Source organism: Struthio camelus, chromosome 1, assembly GCF_040807025.1.
Source record: "Struthio camelus isolate bStrCam1 chromosome 1, bStrCam1.hap1, whole genome shotgun sequence".
In the NCBI taxonomy this organism is placed as follows: Eukaryota; Metazoa; Chordata; class Aves; order Struthioniformes; family Struthionidae; genus Struthio; species Struthio camelus.
Genome location: NC_090942.1, coordinates 127,605,736 through 127,619,946, shown reverse-complemented (window position 1 = coordinate 127,619,946; position 14,211 = coordinate 127,605,736). Strand labels below are relative to the sequence as shown.

The window sequence follows — 14,211 nt, the reverse complement described above, 5'->3', positions numbered from 1 at the left end:
GAACTTGTCTTTGGAAGAATCCTTGAAGGAACACCCTATCTTAAAAGAACACTATGAGAAGAATTAACCTTAGGGAAGCTTATCCCCCCCCATACCACTTCATGGAATTGACTGCTATCAAGATCGCAGTTTTCATAAATAAATCACAACAGGTATCACATTGCAAAAATGCTGAAGTGTAGCCCCACTGTAGCTTTCAAAAACTTTAAATTCCATTGGGAAGTGGCTCATTCTTTAACAGGTTCAACTTTTTCTATATGTGAACTTTTAAGTGAACACCAACCAACTCCACACCAACCCATGACAGAAACCGCTGCCAGACAGACTTGATCCAACTATGAAAAAAACAAGATTCCTTAAGCTCTCCCAGCCCCAGACACCTGCAGTGGGAAGGTCAATCTGCAGGAATACTAAACCAAATTCTAGTCCACTTACCTAGATAAGTACCTCTTACCTTCCCCATGAGAAAGAGCCTCATTAACAGTAGGAAGGGCAAAACAAACTATGCCTTAGTACCACCCAGCATCTACAAAACATAAGCATGGCAAATATGGAATGATGCATGATTCGGGAATTCTCTATTAACAGATAGAGAAGAGGAACAGAATTTTCTGAGATTGAAGCAAATACTGAAATCAGCAGCATCTCAGCCAAGTCAGTGCCCTCAAATTTATCAACTGCTACTCTTGCTGTATTCTTTACAAGTAACCTCAGAACTAGACCAAATGTATTCATCTCTTTTTGGGGCCATTGGATCAGAAATGCAGTCAATAAATTGTGGAAATAAAGCACATACAGGAACTGAAGGTCTAGGGCTTTTTGCTAGGAAGAACAATCACAATTTCACAGCAACAAAAGGGAGAAGAATCTTCTTCATCTGCCAAGATATTCTTCAGATCAAATCCAGTAATAATCAGATTGCAAAACACAAAGGTGATAAAGAACGGTGCTGATAGTAAAGAGAAATCAAATTATTGCATTGTCACATGAAGGTACAGATTTGATCCAGGATATGAACTTGGTTTCCTATCAGGAAACAAACTGCCACTCCAGCATAATCAATTCTGAAGTTCTATTCTGCCATAAACCATTTCTAAATACTAAAACAGAACAGACCTGCTTATATACATAAACTATCTATCTCTCCTCATCATTTTCAGTATCACTGATATCAGCTTTTTGCAGTGGCAGACATTAAGTGGAATAACTAAAAACAAAACAATTTTCCATATACAAATTACTGTATAACAAAAAAACCCAAACAAAAAAAACCAGGAGTTGTTTAAAAAAAAGTTTTCATTACATAATAAATTGTTATTACTGCAAAGATCGTGACACATATATGTGCTCTCAATCTTCAGACCAGTATTTGCACCTCAGGCAGGTTTGTACTGCATTTTCAGAGATTACCATACCCTTGAATTGCAAATAGCTCTGACTGTTAATGACTACAGTGCAAAATTCCTCAAAAGTTGTTACAAACTATGGTCTGCAAAGGGAAGTTACTGAATACAAAAGAATCAGGGCAGAAATCTCTCTCGTGTCATAATACGCAAAGGGATAAGCACAGAATAAAGAAGTATTCTGGGCTGAAATCCTATAGTATTTCCCTTGTGATCAATTAACTCCACCATTCCCTGGTAACAGCATATGCCCAAGTCTTAAAATAGGAAGTGAAAAACAAGACTGGAGAAGACTTCCAGAAAGCAGAAACAAAAGAAAGGTAAAAATTCATACAAGAGAATTGAATAAGGAAAAATGAAAAGGACAGCAGGGGGTGGGGAGGGCTGATGACAGAAAAAGCAAATCCCAACTCCATCCCTGTAACCCAGACAGGACATAACAAAAATGGGAGACTGAGGGAAGAGAGCCCGGAAGTCTAGATAGTTTCCAGAACAAAACAGAAACGTTCAAAACCTTAACCAATATTTAATATCTGGCCAGTCCTACTAGATGGACAGTAGCACAGATAGGCATGGCAGCTTTGGTAAGATTTAAGGCTTTTTCCTCTCACTTTCTTGTGCATGCTCTTTCTCCAGCTAGCTTGCCTGCTTGGTATTTAAGGCAAAAAGAAAACCTAAACAATTGCCTGCGAGCTGTTTAGGGAGGAACCGAGGTAGCAACCACAGCTATTTAAAAAGCATGCTCCTACAGTTTCTATTCCCATACCAGTTTGGATTCATGTATTAAACTAAGAAACACTGGCAGCCCTGAGCAGAAGTGAACCTCTCTTGTTTTATAAGCATCCCACATAGATTTATTATCTCAGATTCTAGATTAACACACAACATACAGAAATATTTCGCTCTGAAGACAATATCCAAACTACCAGCGGAGGAAATTAAAACTAGGCTCTCTTACATTTTCCCCTTAGCAAACTAACTCTTCTTTAAACCTAAAAGGATTTTAAACAAAGTATAATTTAAAAAAAGGAAGTTGATCAACAAGGAAGTAAAGACTAGGAGACTAAGGCTGTAAGTCCATGACTTTCCCTCCCCTCTTTAGCAGCAGGGAGCTGTTATATCAGCTCAGCCAGGTTTAACAGAACACCCTCGGCAGGGGGCAGGGTGAGACAAAGCAGTGAGACTCGACCACACACTGCACAGACAGCAAGCAGCGTTTAATCCTAGATGTTAGTATCCTATATAACCTGGGCAGAAAGGTTTCTTTACTTGTTTTCCCATCAAACAGATAAGCTTCTGGAAGAGAGGAATGGTAGCTGCACTATCAGTATGCACCAGAATAAGAAGAAAGGTTCTTAAACTGCAACATCATAGATGAAAAGTCTCTTTCCAAACACATCAACCCCACCTGTCCAGCCCTGTGCTGGAAACACAAGTCCAGTTTGTCATAGCTTTGCGAAGACAACTATGAGGACAAGAGACAGTGACGATAACCCAAACAGATCTGAAAACACTGTATTTTAAGGAACATTGATGTTGTAGCAACGCTGAACTCAAACACAGGCCCTCTCAATTGATTTATCAACGCCCCCGGGCCCACAATCCCAACTCCCTTGATTCAGGCAAAGTTCATTTCACAAGCCAATTTCACTATTCATGACACTAAACTAATGTGGTATTTTCACCGGGATCTGTAATTGTTAATTGTCACTATACATAGGCAATATTAAAGACGACAGACATTTAAGATATTTACAAAATTTGATTCTGTCACAGTAGATGAAGCATTACATTTTTTAACCTAACACTACTTCATTACTCTTCTAGGGAACCAGACGAAATCAAGAGGCTTGGGTTTTATTTTGCTGACTCTGCCAGTAACTTTCGGTGGAACCTGAAGCATTTATATAAAATAATTTCCATAAAGCATTAAAAACAAACTGTCATTTAAGTGCCTTAACCAAGGCTAAGATGTTCTGAAGGAATAAAAATATTACTTTTTAATACCAGTCTTTCGCAATCAGGCTCTTTTCTCTACAATAGCGTCAAAAAAGAAAGAATTTGCCTGTTGAGCACTTTAGGCAAACTAAATACATAAAACATCCCCCCCCAGCCCTCCAAGGAAACATATCTTAAGCCTTATTCTGTGCATAAACTGATTTTAAAAAACAAACCTCCAATAAATATGTTACATATTTTAAGCTATACATCACCTTATTTTCATTTATGTTGACAATTTATTTACTGCCACTATGTATATTTGCTGGTGGGATTCTTACTATGAAACAAAATATAAAATATATACAATACAACTAGCATGGGTAGGCTGTTCAGAGGTATCCCTGATAAGCACTTTCATTAAAATAAATTACTTGTAGCTGGAAAATGACATACCAGTAAATGGTGTTTCAGAGTGCTTAGACTGCAATAATACAGAGTTGTAAAAACTGAGATCTTTTTCCCGAAGCTTTTGGCACCAAAAAAACCAAGGCCATAAACCTAAGATACTGTGACAATCTTACAATGCTTAAGTAAAACTGAATATTCTCTTCCTTCTATCTTTTAGGTGGTTGAATGCACAAAGTGCTTTAAAAGCATTCATTGTCTTTTTCATTACTTTGGAGGGGGGAGGACAACAGTTGTCTCAGTTCAATTCTTAAAGTCACTGATTATATATGCAATAGTTTTTAAATCTACTATTATCAAGAAATTTAATGCAATTTTAAAATTAAGGATAAAATTGAATACATATAATGCATCTTCATTCAAATTTTTTCTTAAAGTGCATTTTAATCATAAATTTATGAATAAATCCATATTCCTGTACCTCACTTCTTTCATTGTTTTAAGAACATTAATATGGTGGAAGAGAATGACAAAGTATTTCCCTTTGACACTGTGGGATGTTAGAGTTGCAGATAAAATATGGAAAGTCTTGAAGGAACAATATTCAGTTCATAGGTCTCTTTAGAACCCCCAGGTCTTCAATTTATTTAGATCAAAAGGTCTTCAATTTATTTAGATCAAAATTCTTCCCTTCATTGAGAAAGTAAAATCACCAATATTTTACTCTATATGTCAGCCAAGATCATTTCTTAAACTGTCTTACAAGTAGCTTCCAAACAACAAACTTTTCCATCTGTCCTCCTATGAGGTAAAGTTATTGTTCCTCTTAAATTTTCTTTTTTCCTTTTCTCCAAAGATTTTCTTTATTCTAAGAGAAACAAAAGTGTTGTTTTTTTTTTTTTCTACTAAAGAATGAAACAACTCTTACCCTGGAAAACATTAATATTGTTTGGCAATCTTTACAACTGGACTAAACCCATTGACTTGCCCTCAAGAAAGAGGGCTATCTTTGCATTCGTACAATTCAGTGTGTGCTAATTTGACACAAATTACCGAATTCTCACAAACTGTCATACTAACAATTTCCTGTACCCCATGCCTTTTGAAGTTTTTTCCCCTCTAAGTATTTCTATTCCCTGACAGAGACCTCTCAACTTCTACATAAATTATATATTACTGAGGCAAAAATGAACGAAATCAGAATGAAATCAGAACTGATCAGTTCAGGTTTTCTCCATTTGTTTTTAAAACAGCTACAGTGTGGATGATGCTAGCTTGTCACTGGTCTTTAGCTTTAGCATTTTTTCCTCTATTTTTCAATTAGAAGACCTCTTAGTTGGGTAGGAGGATTCTGCTATGCGTTTTGGTTTTATTAAAGTGTTCTTCCCTATAAGCACATTATTTCTTACTTAAAATCACCTTTGTATGTGCAGCAAATTGACATGTAAAGTGACTAGCTTCCATTTATAAATATTGATACAATTCATAGCAATTGATATCAATCATTAGGTAGGTATATTTTTTTAAGCAGATACCACTAAGACTGAAAACGTTTTAATTTGAACATAGCTATGCGTTCTTGTTTATCTCTATTTGTGTTGACTGTAAAAGCAAGTATCTTTAGTTTTGAACTAAGAAAAACAGTATCTGAATAAAATAGATAAAATATTTAAAAGTTTATTACTCTGTATATACATAATTTATCAAAAAGATGCCTCAAATTTTAAAAGCTCTATTTCTTTATCTGATCTTATTATTCAGATATGCTAACACATCTTTACCTTTGCAAATTTCCATTGCCTATGGCTCAAAGCCTTGTTCATCAATTGCCCAGGAAAAACATCAGTACATGCAGAAAAGCTCCAAGTGGAAGGTTTGGAAGATGATTTGTGGGAAGACTACTCAAGATTATGACATCCCTAACCAACTTACCAGAAAATTCACAAGGCTACAAAAGAATATGGAACTTGAGAAAGTAAACCATGACATCTCTCTTTTTGAAAGAGAAAGATTTCAGGCCAGATTTTCACAGGACGTAAACTATCTCAGACAAAAATCACACAACCGAAAGGCTGAATTTTATCATGGTTTACTGCTATGGCAAGATATATATTTGTCATTCTATCTTGAAAAGTAATTCTTGAAGACTGACATGCAGAGATCTTTATTATATCACAATGACATGATTCTGTGATTCTGTAACATCTATTTTTAGATTCACAGAAGAACAAAATCCAGCATCTAAGCCAAAGACTTAGGTTCTCTTTGGATCAATGGATTATCAGAAATTGCAACTCAGTTGCAGTTAATCCTGAGTTCTGTTGATTGCACAAACCAGAAGAGAATACACGCTTCTATCCAAACAGAAAATATTTGAAAATACAGCTGACAGTTATTATCTCCCCTATGTTTATAACCAGCCCACATTATGGCAAGCCTATTTGGAAGCCTATTTCAGCACAATTATTGGCAAGAACCATGACTGGTTAGATGAGTACAGACTGTGTACAAAGACAAAAGCGTTTGGAAAGCGTTCCATTTTTGGGGAACAGAAGCTGGACATACCGCATACATTTTGTAAACAGATTAAAGGCAACAACATTTAAGAATGAAGACTTGAGAGCATTCTCAGAATAAATATTTTAAAAGCATATTTTCAGAATTATTTGCATAAATTTGACAATATTTTGCTTTGCAAACAGGGTTAAGAAACACATTTATGATTTGGATTATTGTACTTAAAAAAATAAACAAACAGGCATTACTTATACTTTAAGTAGCAATATCCTCACTTTTTTCCCCCCCTCCAAAGCTCGATTTCTTTATCAGACTTCACACAGTTTGCTTTCTTGAGCATGAACAGATATAATTAAACTAGGGTTTTAGACTAGAAGCATATGTTTAAGGGTTTTGGCCTACTTTGGAGGGGACAGTCTACTTTGATGGGTTTGTTCACTTACCAAAAAAGTGATTTCTAGATTTACAGCATGCTATTTGCTGTACATTTACAATTTGTGGTTAAGCCTCCTACCAAATAAACAAGAGAATTATAAAAATCATGTAGGTTTAATATATGTAAGAAATCGTATTAAAGCTCAGGGGAATTTCTAAAGTTGCATTTGTAGAATCTGTGTAAATATACTTAAAGGAAAAGTGTTCAACATATTATCTTCCTAGATAATTCAGGCCTGACTGACACAAAGCAGAGTTCTCAGACATCTTCTTTGCGGAATACTTCATATACTTAAATAGCAAATATAAACCATCATAATCTTAAACTACCATATGCATGCAACTAAATACTTAGTAAGGTACAGAAAAGTTTATGATAATTTGCAAATTTAAAGCCTATTTTTAATTAATAGTGAGAGGTACCTGATGGTTTGTTTTGCTTGTTTTTCAGGGGGAGAGAGAGAGAGTTGTAGAAAAGGCTGCTATAACCTTCATTACAGGGTACAGGATATGCTTTGGAAGGCAGCATCAGGTTCAGTGATTGATGAGAGTATGTAACTGTAGTCAACTGGGATGGACATTTCAGTGGCAGGCTTACCACCAGGAAAAAACAAAACAAATCTTGGACAACTGTTTTTCAAGACTTTTCTAAGGTATTCAGTATACCAGGGGATATTCCAACTACTTGACAGTCATCATTTTGTTAGTTTGTTAAGGAATAAATAGTATCAATTGCCTCTTATCTTTCGGGCTCTGTGAAGATTTATGCTGAACTACAAAGTATGTTTAATCTAAAGATATGTTTTTCCTAAATTCAAAAATTCTATCAAGTAGAAATAAAATCCATACATTAATGTTTTCAACTCTAATTTTCTGTGAAATTTACATTCTAATTGTTTGTGAACTCCTAGATACAGGTTGGATTCAAACAACAGACTGAAGGACCAGGCAGTTTTAGTCCAGATTAAGCAAAAGTGATGCTTAAGTACAAGTCTGTATGGAAATCTTCCTTAATTAGTAAATTTTATTTATGGCTTGGAAAGACATAAAAATGTACATGAGGTGTACTTCTCTGAAAAAAGGTATGGCATTACATATTATCCAAAAAGTCTGTTTCAACTAAGATTCACACATTTAGCGATACTAGTTACTTCAGTAAAAAATTTAATCCTTAATGGTTGCTAAACTCTATTTCATATGTAGAAAGAGGAATTACCTTTGGAGTGACAAACTACATTCACTGCATTTCATTGATCTGAATGACAATAAATTAAAAAAAAATTGTTTGTTACAAGATTCATCTGCATAGGTCTTATTTTCTTGCTCACAGTAATTACCTGTGGAAATGAGATGCAGAATGACAGAAAGGATCATAACTACGTCATTTCAGGAATACTTTTCAAACCATTATGATTATTTTTAAAAAATTCATGTAAACTATATAGACAGTTAAGTAACACACAACAGTTACAAACTATCTGTAGAATAAATTGTTTAGTACTAACTATATATGTATTTCACTATTATATGCATTTGAAGAATTTCAAGATACAGCAATTTTTTACTAATACTCAAATATGTTATTTTTAGAATGAATAATTACTAAAATTAGTCATACATTTCATATAATTGCATTTTGAAACCTATGAAGGGTACTGCTTACATTTATAAAGTTGGACATGTAGTGATTAATATTGCCACTCAGCTCGATGGTAGCACCCTCAAAAGCAGTTTCACAATATTGTTATGTAAACATATACCTAATCTGGCAATGTGTAATAGTCCATAGTGGTTTCAGCCACTAAATACAACAGTCCTTTCTACAACACTGGCACTACAGCGAAATCAGGAACAGATGGATCATGTTATCAGAACAATAAGTAGCCAAGTAGTAAAGACGAAAAAAAAAAAAAAGGCATGGGGGGGGAAGAGCAGTCCTCCAAAGCCCTTCTGTGTTCAATACTATATAAAACCTAACAAAGACACATAGTAAAAGCAAGGGACTAAAGTCATATAAGAAACAAAACTCTCCTTTGTTCTGGAGATTGATTAGAAGGAATAAAGAACCAGTTGCTTGCAATGCATAAACAACTTAAAGATCGATCAATAATATTGCTTGAGCAATAATTTACCAAAAATTAGGTAAATATTCCTACGTACTTTAAACTGGGTGTTAAATCCACAAGCTATGCTTTTCCTTCTGAAGATGGGAAGGAAAAGCATTACATTGTCAACATTGCTGTGAATGGCCTTGCAAAATTTGATGTTCTTGAAAACAAGCACGATATTGCTGATCATTATTACTCTGTGCTTACGATCTAGATGAAAGACTGTATCTCCTTATATCCTGTTCATCTCCTTGATCCAATCAAATTTTTATGTGGGACCCCAAAAGAGGTCAAAGCAGTGGTAACTTGATCAGTGACACCCAGCATCTTTATCTCATGCCTGGATCTAGTCAAACCCCACATCGAGGCCCACACTAGAAACAGCATCCAAATACAGATATATATAGCCCTATTTTACACAACTTTTTAAATACGACACTACACAAAGTGCTGACAGAAAGTACATACATGTGCACTGCTTCTATCATGAGTGGGAGAAATGGAGTCTTTTTAAAAAAAAAAAAACTTATTATGTTTTCATGCATTCCTGTGATTCATTATATCTATTATCTCGTTAACATATTTCTACACTTACAGAAATGTCTTCTGGGAAGAAAAAAAATTGGTTTCAGTTTTTTATATTATCTTTCCACACAGAAGTATTTAATTCCAATGACATTTCATTTACAGAAGTTACAGCAGAACTAAAGAACAGTTAAACATTTATGAAATTTGTACATACAGATAAGTTAAACTGAATTATAATCAAAAGAGTCTATCGTTTCTCCAGAAAAACAAAATAAAACTCAAATCTTCCATTAAGTTAAGACAAGAAACAAAGGTTCAGAAAGGCTTAGGTAACATTTTCTGTACCAAACCAGAACATTTTGACCCACGTATGAAAGTAGAAGAATTAAGCTAGGAATTATGCGTTTCCCAGAAATGTAGATTCTTGAAATGAAGACTGGTGATTAATAATCAGTCTTCATTGTCATCAAGTTCTGTTGACAGGAACAAACTCTGTTAGTGTAGTGTAACCTAGATTTTTTTCCTAAAAGCGTTTTTATACTTGGTTCAGTATTAGCATAGCTACACAATACATTCAAATACTTCCCCCCTTTTAACTCCAACTTGCAGTACTGTTTGTACAGTAACACAGAAGATACAGTGATATTTACAGGATCAGCAACACAGACACAATGACAGGCGGCTACGAGCATTTTAAACGTGTCTGCTTCAAAAATCCTATATTTGTGCATCTTCATGTTAACAAGAGGTGTCACTAAATATGTGATTTTGAAGTCTATAGAGACGACTTGGTCTCTTCAGCACCAAGACATATACTCAATGAATCTTCAAGAACGCGCCTGTATAACAGTGATATCTGCAATATCACCATCACTACAATACTTACATTAAGATTTCTCATCGTTAATAATAATAATAATAAAGAAAAGTCAAAACTGATGCAGCTTTTCTTTCTCTGAAAAAGCCTCGCATTTTCTGCCTTCAGTGAAAGAAAATCTGTATCAACTCCTTCCTCCTGTTTTCACTAAATCATGGAAATATTGGCAGGAAGTGACCTCTGAAGGTCATTCAATTTAACCTCCAACTCAAAGCAAGGCTACTGCCAGCACTAGATTGGGATAACTGTGCCTTCATCTAGCAGTCCTGAAACCTCCAAGGAGAGTTCTGTAGCCTCCCTGGGTAACCTGCCCCTACTGTGTTACCCTCCACGTGGCCAAGTTTTCCCTCATGTCCAATCTGAATCTTCCAAGCCATAACTAGTGGCCATTATCCTTTGCTGTACTACCTGTCACTACCGAAAACAGTTTGGTTCTGTAACCTTCAAGTAGCTGTCAGCTACTACTACAATCACCCCTTAGCCACTTTACCAGACTAAATGTGCCCAGCTCCCACAACCTCTCACTGCCCATCATGGGATTTAGGGTCTCATTGATCTTGGAAGCCCTCTGCTGGGCCCTTTCCAGTTTTTCAGTATCCCTTGAACTGTGAAGCCCCAAACTGGACACAACAGCTCAGGTTTGGACCCAACCGTGCCACACAGAAGAAAACTTCCCTTGATCTATTTTTTATATTGCTCCTAAAAACACAGTATGTAGTTCGCCTTACTAGAGTGAAAAGTTTCCTTTAGTTATATATATTTTAGTAAATACCAGTGAAATATGCTATAACACAGAACTGACAACTACCTGAAGTTCCGGATAGGTAGCTGTTTTCAAATTAAAGGCAGTCTCCCTTATTATTCCTTCAAATCTAATCTACATGTGCTATAGTATCAACAAAAAAAAAAAAGTAAGTCTGTGCGTGATCAGATTTCTTTTGTACTCAGAGATCTGAGCTCAACAGTAATACCGTATTTTTGTTAAAACCCTTTAAAAGCCAGGGGATAGGGCGAGATCTTGCACAGTTAGGCTGTCCTACACACAGATCCTTCTGCAAAAAGATAGCTTGTGACTCACCACAGCCTTCCAATATCAAAAGATACTTAGCTATGTATCTTTACTCAGAATTAAATCAAAGCCTTTCAAATGAACTAGCCTAACAAAGTAATTTAACAAATGCAAGTCCAAACGGAAATTAAAAAAACATTTATAGGTTTTATGTAAGGAAAAAAGCAGAAAAAGAACAAGGTCACAATTATAAGAAAATCACTCAAAACCTGAAAGTATGTAAAGGAAAAGATCTGGATGCCTTCTGCAGAATAAAAACAACCTGATGCTAATTTGTAATCTTTTTTCCAAAAATATCATTTTGGAACTGTTGTCCTATGATACAGTTGACGTATAGCAACATGAATTTTCATTCAGTTATCTTGCCCCTGTCACTACTAGAAGTGGCCAAAGAATTCAGAAGGATTCTTTCTTGATTACAATTTCGTCCTTTGTCACATCCAAAACATTTTGTAGAGACTGACTTCACAACTTGCTTCTAGTAGATCCAGTTGGGCTTCTGAAGGAACCCTGATCTTTCCTTATCAGCTCATCTATTCAGTTTTGCAGTGGCCTGCTTGCATACAAACCTGTACATATATGCATAAAATTGTCCAATAAATTAGATCTATCTAACCTATTAGAAGGTGGTGAAAACCATGGTAATCTTTTTCTTTGTGAGAACACTTCTATCAAAACGAACGACAGATAACTGATTCTGATACACGATGAACTAAATCTTGAAAAAAGACCTACAAGACATGCATAGGACACTACCCTTCATATTTACATTGCTTTAAAAACACTCAGCACGTTATAAGAGAGCAATTAAACATTAAGAAAAGCAAATAAAATATATTGATTTTAATAAGTGGTAAGGAACCTATCAACAGTCTCCTCTTAAGAAACTGTGTGTGTAGTTCTCATAACTGTTCCAACACTGAATATCTAACTAAATGCAAAATACACAAGTCATACAGAGAAAAAAATGAAAAGAACACCCATGGAAAGTGAAGAGAGCAGAAGAAAAAAAATGGACAGTAAAACGTAACTATGGTGCAAGCTACAGCAGATTCAGAAACAAGGTAAATACTTTTTACGCATTTCTATACCAATAGTTTTGGGTATAATGACAAAGAGCTGTATTTGAAAATGACTTTATTTACTTTGATATTTTTACTAGACCTCAATGGGTATACTAGCTTCTGATAGCTTCACGTAATCTTCCATGTGAATCCTCTAAATTGAGTATTAAAAATATTCTCATTTATATCTGAAGAAATTCAAACTTTACATTTTTTAATGTATACTTTGTTTTTTGGGTTCTCTGCAATATGAAAGAAATAGAGAAATGTAGAGTCCGTCATCATGTGAAACACCCAACATTAATCCAGTAGATCATGCAGCCACTTGAGCAGTGACAAGGTGTCAACAGACTTTATTAATATGAATGAATTATGACACTACAGAAACTGATGATACACAGTATGCAAGACCATGAATACTTGAATCCAATAGAATTTAGTCTAAATTAGATTTGTTAGCTGTCAGGCATCATTACATAGTATTAATTTTTTTTTTTCCATTACCAAACCATTGCAAAGATGCACACAGAGATAAAAAAAGTCACTTGAGATGTCTGTGTGGATACGTGTTATATCTATAAAGCAGCCTTACGGAAAAACTGCTAAGCTAGTTACAAATTTTCCTTACAATCTGGTGACAGCTCTATTAAATACCACAAGCGCTCATAACACTTTCAACTGATAAACACAGACTAGCCTAGAGAAACATTAATTTTTCAAAGTTTGGTTGTTTTTGTTACTATGGTAAGGTAGATATCATTAACGTAAGAGGTAAATAGTTTTTTTCTTTTTTAAATGAATTATGAAGACTAGTAAATAGTCTTTCCTTTAAAATGTATTCCATGGTCAATCTCCTGGCAGGTTTAAGAGAGTGGAATATGATACTTTTTCTTGTATCAAGAACAGTTCTAAATTAACTCCTTTTTGAGCACTGTACTGTTAAGTCTTAATTTTCTCCATAAATAGTATCACAATTACATTCCCCTGCAGATCACACACAGAATTTTGATGCTAATATCACAGAAACACATAAGTTGGAAAAGACCTATAGAAGTCATCTAGCCTGAACTCCTGCTCAAAGTGGGTCAAACTAGAGCAGGTGGCTCAAGGCCTTGTCCAGCCCAGTTCTGAGAGATTCCAAAGACGCAGACTCCACCACCTCTCTGGGCAACCCATGCCAGAGTTTTACCATCCTCAGGGTGAAAAGTTTCTTAAATCTAATCAGAGTTTCCCATGTTGCAACTTGCCCCATTGCCTCTTGTCTTTTCACTGTGCACCTCCAAGAAGAGTCTAGCTCCATCTTCTCACTACCCTTCCGCTAAGTAGTTGAAGACAGCACTAAGATCTTACCTTTGTTTCTCTTATGCCGAATAAACCCAGTTCTCTCAGCTTCTGCTCTGAAATTATGTACTCCAGCCTCTACACATTTTGAGGGGCGCTCTGGTGGGCTTGTTCTAGTAAGTCATTGTCTTTTTTTGTGCTGCGGAAACCAAAACTGAGCACAGTGCTCCACATGCGGTCTCACAAATACTGAACGGAAGGAGAGCATAATCACTTCCTTTGACCTCCTGGCCACACTCTTGTTACTAGTCTGCTATGTCGTTGGCTGCCTTTGCCACAAGACTACACTATAAACTCACATAAATACATTAAAAATGACTGAAAGTTCTTATCCATAAACACATTTCATCCCATATAGGTACTTAAAAGGACTCAAGAGACATTTTAGATCTAACTGTAGAGCCATACTCTGCCTTTACTTCTTAGTGCTGTACATGCATGTAAAATTAATGGATGGACTTCTTATGAGCTCCCTCAGGCTCAGAACTTCCTTGTGGGACTCTGATGTACAGAGGAAGCAGCT

General features: G+C 35.5%; 1 protein-coding gene across 11 annotated transcripts in view; it reads right to left on the bottom strand.

Annotated features, from left to right (window-relative positions):
- The window catches only part of CASK (calcium/calmodulin dependent serine protein kinase), a 242,401-nt gene that overhangs the window by 166,035 nt on the left and 62,155 nt on the right, over positions 1-14,211 (bottom strand). The gene's annotated exons all lie outside the window — the stretch shown is intronic.